Source organism: Asparagus officinalis, unplaced genomic scaffold (genome assembly GCF_001876935.1).
Source record: "Asparagus officinalis unplaced genomic scaffold, Aspof.V1 AsparagusV1_Un372, whole genome shotgun sequence".
Classification (NCBI taxonomy): domain Eukaryota; kingdom Viridiplantae; phylum Streptophyta; class Magnoliopsida; order Asparagales; family Asparagaceae; genus Asparagus; species Asparagus officinalis.
In genome coordinates, this window is record NW_017972637.1 from 86,512 (window position 1) to 92,251 (window position 5,740).

Below are 5,740 nucleotides of genomic sequence, written 5' to 3' on the forward strand. Positions count from 1 at the left end.
TTCCCTTTTTATCCGATATCTAACCAACGAACGACTGTGTCCAAGATTAATCCATCACAAACGTCCTCGTCATCCTCTGTCTTCATCATTCCAACCAAAAGCGCAACTCCTCCCAAATCCTAACTAGTCCACTTGCTCAGTGGCTTACCCAGGGTACCTATCCATTTCCTTCCAAGTTCATCTGCACCTTTATTCAACTTGGCACCCCACCCCGCCCCCAAGCCACAAAAAAAAAAAAGAAAAAAAGAAAAGAAAAGAAAAAAGATAATTCCCTTTTGCGTCTATATATTGTATACTCTCATATACTAACTTGTAACTTCAATACGTCGCGGCCGCCAGAGTTCATCAGTTAACACCTGTAAGTCGGTTGCAACTCTGTCTTCATCGTGCAAATAATTAAATTCTATGAATTATTAGTATTTGTTGCAAATGTTTATGCACGTGGAGTTTGAGAGCATTTTTGTTCGTTTTAGCTAGCTAGGAGCGCGTGTTCAAATGAGACTGCAGATTTTGGATTTAGTTAGCGGGGGGAACAAAGAAGTCATTTTCAAATGTTGATGCCAGCTAATTAAATTAATGCTATTTAATTGAATTTTCATCCTTTGCTTGTTTTTGTTGCCAGATGGGTTTTCTCTCTTGTTAAATGCATATTCATGGAATCATAGTGTAATAGGCAAGGAAATGGAAAATAATGGACGGGACTACTAGTCCCGCATAATTTGGCCGCTTAATTAAGCCTTTAACATGAGACTAGTAGTCCTGTGTATCGCAAAAATTGTGTTTTAGAAAAATCGACCGTTCTCACGACGAGCGGTCGATTTTGCTAATTTTTTCCTAATTAGGTCGATTTTGCTGATTAAATTCTCAAAATGGTTGATTTCAAAAATTTGTCCATTTATAAAATAAAATAAGGACAGAGCAACGTGTATTGCATTGCCAAGTCCAAGTAAAATATTGATCCATGTAGGTGATTATGTCAATATTTGAAAAATAAAGACCAAGAGTTATTAGTCCCCATCACATTCCAAAGTTAATTAATATAATCTAAGAAAGTACCCAATTAACATCTTCAGTGATCATTCAAAGTTAAGAGTGTGGGAATAAGACTTAAAGTCTATGGAAAATACTGATCCGTGCGAGTGATTATGTCAGTATTTGGAATATAAAGAACAAGATTTTTCTTTGATTTGATGGAAATAAAGACCATGATTCATTAGTCCCAAGCATATTCCAAAGTTAAATAATGTAATCTAATTAAAGTACCCAATTGAGATCTTCAGAGATCATTCGAGGTTACAGTGTGGGAATAAGACTTAAAAGTCTGTTGAAAAGAGCAAAGAAAATTAAAGGAGAATGCACGTTACGCCAGATTAATTGAAGTCAATTTAATTAATGGGAACTGAGACCATATAAAGCTACCTTGCAAGAAAAGCAGAGTACTTGTAATTTTTTGGGTAGTTGAGAAGTGAAAATAAAGATCCAAAAAATTAAAGGTGTAGATCAAAACAGTCCACGTGAAAAGTTTTGCCCGCCATTCTCGACTTGTAGTTTCTTCGAAGGAGCGAAACCTCCACGGTTGGGAATAAAAAGGCCAGGAATTTATCATTTTTCTCTAGCTTAACGTATCTAGTAAATTGGTAGTGGGTTGTATGTAAAAAATATATTTTGTATGATGTTATATGCAAATTTTTTTTAACTTCTAAGTTTCTTGGCTATAAGAAGCTTGTCATATAGAAGTTTAAGAGTCCAAATGATCGGCTGCTGGATCCATCGCTCCTCTACTGGAGGCTTAAATACCATGGTCAAGCAACTAGTAATCGAAAAACATTATCAAATGAATACCCTATTAAATTTAAAACAAATGGATCACGTAGTGAAACTTAATAAAATTGATACATGCTAATAACTAAGCATGCATCTCATTGTTTCAGCATCAGATATACCACTAATTTATCTTGGATATATAAAATAATAAAAATAACTGGTATTAATAGGGGAATTCTAGTGGTCCAACTCAGAAATGTCTGCGTCCAATTTGGACTCACCTAGAAATCATCCTGGATGACCCATAAAATATTGACTTCATCTTAACTTTTCAAAGATTAAGTGGACCCTGGTTCCTGAGCTGACCCGGCCTACTTGAATATCAAATTTGTAATTTTCCAGGATCTAGTGGTTTCTTAGAAAAATCCACCAGAAAAAAAAAAAAAAAAAAAAAAAACACACATGGGAATTTTCAATTATCTTATTATACCATTCGTCATCATATTAGGACTTCTGCCTTTAAAAGTATCAGCACGAACAACTTAAATCTTAGAGCCAGCTTCTTTCCATTGGTGTTATTGACGAGTCCCTGACACCCGATCAATAGTCTTCAAGCTACTGAGTACAGAGTTACCAGCAAACTTGGATAACTCAATCGCTGGGTTTTTTTTGGGTGAGTTCTAATTCCAAGTTATGAAGAAAATTATTTTTAACGTTGAGAATATAGGACTGTTGCCATTAGGCATTACTATTACAAAGATACCAAAAGATTTCATTTCTCTTATGTCTTGTTCTTGGTACCAGCTTTTGATATCTTCTCCCTCTATTGGTTTTTTTTTTTTTTTACCTCTTCATATTCAGACGTAACTTGAATGAATGTGCCTCATCTCCGCGTATTGTTATTGAAGTTTCAGAAGTCTTGAAGGGGAAAAAAAATCCGTATTATTTTCAGTTATGTTTCGTGCCGGCCTCGTATCTAATTCAACATCAGTCTCTTTTTGTGTAGATTGAAAGTAAAATGAGTTACAGGCTGATGAATCATTCACTTGGGCATATAGAATCTCTATAATTTAGGGAAAGTATCTCAGAGTATCTCTTTGATTGTCTTCACTTATGCACTTCCTTTTGTTTCATGTGCAAAGGTTGCATCTATAAATGTTGTTTGAATCAAAGTCTACAATGAAACGGACAACTTTGATCCCAGAGGAGTGTATTCTTTTTAAAATTTTGTGAATAGAAACTTACGGTGAATATAGAAGGAACATGTGGCTTGATCTGTAGTCTAATGGGTTTGTAAATTGTAATTGTACAGACCTGATCAAATGCATTAATTTCAACTGCAGGGACAATTAACTTATCAATTATTCTTCTGCTTTCAATTTTTAAGCAACGTGTTTCGGCGAATTTTAACCCCCGACTCCTTTCATGGTGTAGGTATCTCAATATCAATGGAGACCAAAGCCCATGAGGATTTAACAAAGCAGGGATCTCCTGAAGAGTTTCTATCTGTTCAAATTTCGTCTAAACCGGTAACTGTTCTTGATAAAGTTGAGAGTGGCAATAACACAAATCATCAATCTCAATCAACGGTCTCTGACAGTCCTAGAGACAGAACATGTAGCAAAGTAAGATCCTAATTCATGTTCAATGAAAACTGAATAATGAATCATTTTACGCAACAATTTTGAGGTTTAGTCTTTAATTGGTCATTCCCCCCCATATTATTCAGGAATCCAATCTGTATTCTCTTTCTGTTACTATGCCACCCTCTCCTTCTGGACTTCACTACGCACAAGCAAAAAGACTCATATTATCTATCGAAGGAAAGCCCCCATCTCCTCAGACTCCTTCAGCAAATTCACCCGAGCCTCATCAAAGAATGCTCCGGAGTTCTAGCACAAAGGATAAACGTTTTGACTCTTTCAAGACTTGGTCAGGGAAACTCGAGAGACAAATTTCCAACTTGCGTGGAATCCCTCAAGAACCTGATATCGACATGTACCAGAAGTAGACCGCTACTTCGCTGCCCTAGAAGGCCCTGAACTCGAAACGCTCAGGGTATGCAATCTCCTAGCTTCTCCATTTTGGCACGTTTATTGTGTGTATGTTAACTTATTGATAATTCATGTGCAGCCATCCGAGGTTTCAATTCTTCCAGAAGACAAGAAATGGCCGTTTCTTCTTCGTTTTCCTATATCAGCTTTCGGTATGTGCCTTGGAGTAAGCAGTCAAGCTATGTTATGGAAGACTATAGCTGAGCACAAATCCTTGTTTTCTCCACATATATGCCTGAAGTTCAATCTTGTTCTCTGGTTCATATCTCTCGCATTAACAGTCATTGTATCGATTATCTACGGTCTGAAGGTAATCTTTTACTTCGAAGCGGTTCGGAGAGAGTATTATCACCCAATTAGGGTAAATTTTTTCTTCGCCCCGTGGATAGCTTGCCTATTTCTAGCAATTGGAGTGCCACCAGTAGTTGCAGTAAATCTTAATCCTATCCTATGGTATGTACTCATGGCTCCAATATTTTGCCTTGAGATCAAAATCTATGGGCAATGGATGTCTGGAGGAAAACGGAGGCTATCGAAAGTGGCAAATCCTTCGAACCATTTATCGATTGTGGGGAATTTTGTTGGTGCTTTGCTTGGTGCAGATATGGGGCTTAAAGAGGGGCCTCTCTTCTTCTTTGCTGTTGGCTTGGCTCATTATCTGGTTCTGTTTGTGACTCTTTATCAGAGACTTCCAACAAACGAGGCACTGCCCAAAGATCTTCATCCAGTGTTCTTTTTGTTCGTCGCAGCACCGAGTGTTGCTTGTGTTGCATGGGCAAATATCACTGGTGATTTCGACTACGGGTCAAGAATTGCATATTTCATCGCAATGTTCCTCTATGCTTCGCTTGTAAGGCTTAGTATCATAGTTTTATCGGTTAATTGTGGATAGACACCTTTTTTTTAATGAAGAAAAGGATAGACTTCTTTTATGATCACCAAATTGAACTTACTATCCTGTAGTTTTATTGTTGCAGATAGAACCCTGAGTGAAACGTTTTTGACCCTCAGGTTCTATTTGTAATAATAGATTTTCACTCAAGGGATCTATCTGCAACAATAGAATTATCCACAATTAATCCTAGTTTCATTGCAGTTGATCATTGATTTTATGGCGTCTAACTTGCTTGTTCTTTTTTTTTGTGTATGCAGGTTGTGAGGATTAATTTCTTTCGAGGTTTCAGATTTTCGTTAGCATGGTGGGCTTATACATTTCCCATGACAGGGGCAGCAATCGCAACAATTAGATATTCGATGAAAGTTACAAACACGCTCACTAAGTCGCTTTCTATTGGGCTCTCTATGACCGCTGCCTTCATTGTCATGGCTCTTCTTGTCGCAACAATGATCCATGCCTTTGTTCTTCACAATCTGTTTCCTAATGACATAGCAATTGCCATCACAGAGAAGAGACCTAAGTCAAGTAAGAAACATAGGCACCTGAAAACAGCAAGATCGGGCTCAGAAGATATAGAGGTTTCTGTCAGAAGTGATGAACAGAGAAGTTGAGTTAATTTGTTTCGGTTGAAATTGAGGAGTTGATTTGGAAATGAAGATTGCATCATAATTTGAAGGATTGTGCCTCGTTCTGATCAATTGGTTGGTTCAAGAATAAGGCACGCTTGTGTTTTGTCTTTAGACAGCTCAAAGGGTAAAGGCTAGCCAAACCACAAGAGCTGCAAGAGGTCTTCAGACTTGTGGACAGTAAAAACTCTCTGTTGTTTCTGTTGCTAGCTGTTATTAAAAAGTGTAACTGATCTGAGGTACTTTGTTTCAGGGGGATTATCTGATCGCATAGTGTACAAATGTAGTTAATTAAGAGTTTTTTCTTTTGTTCCTTGCATAAAATTGCAAAAAATAATTGTCTAGAGTGAGAATCAAACTAGAAAAGCATTGATTTGATCGCATGGAATTTGTTATCT

The 5,740-nt window shown here is 37.1% G+C and overlaps 1 pseudogene; it reads left to right on the top strand.

The window, feature by feature from the left end:
- The first annotated feature begins 332 nt into the window (after positions 1-332).
- Positions 333-5,327, top strand: LOC109827692 (annotated as a pseudogene).
- The last annotated feature ends 413 nt before the right edge of the window (positions 5,328-5,740 follow it).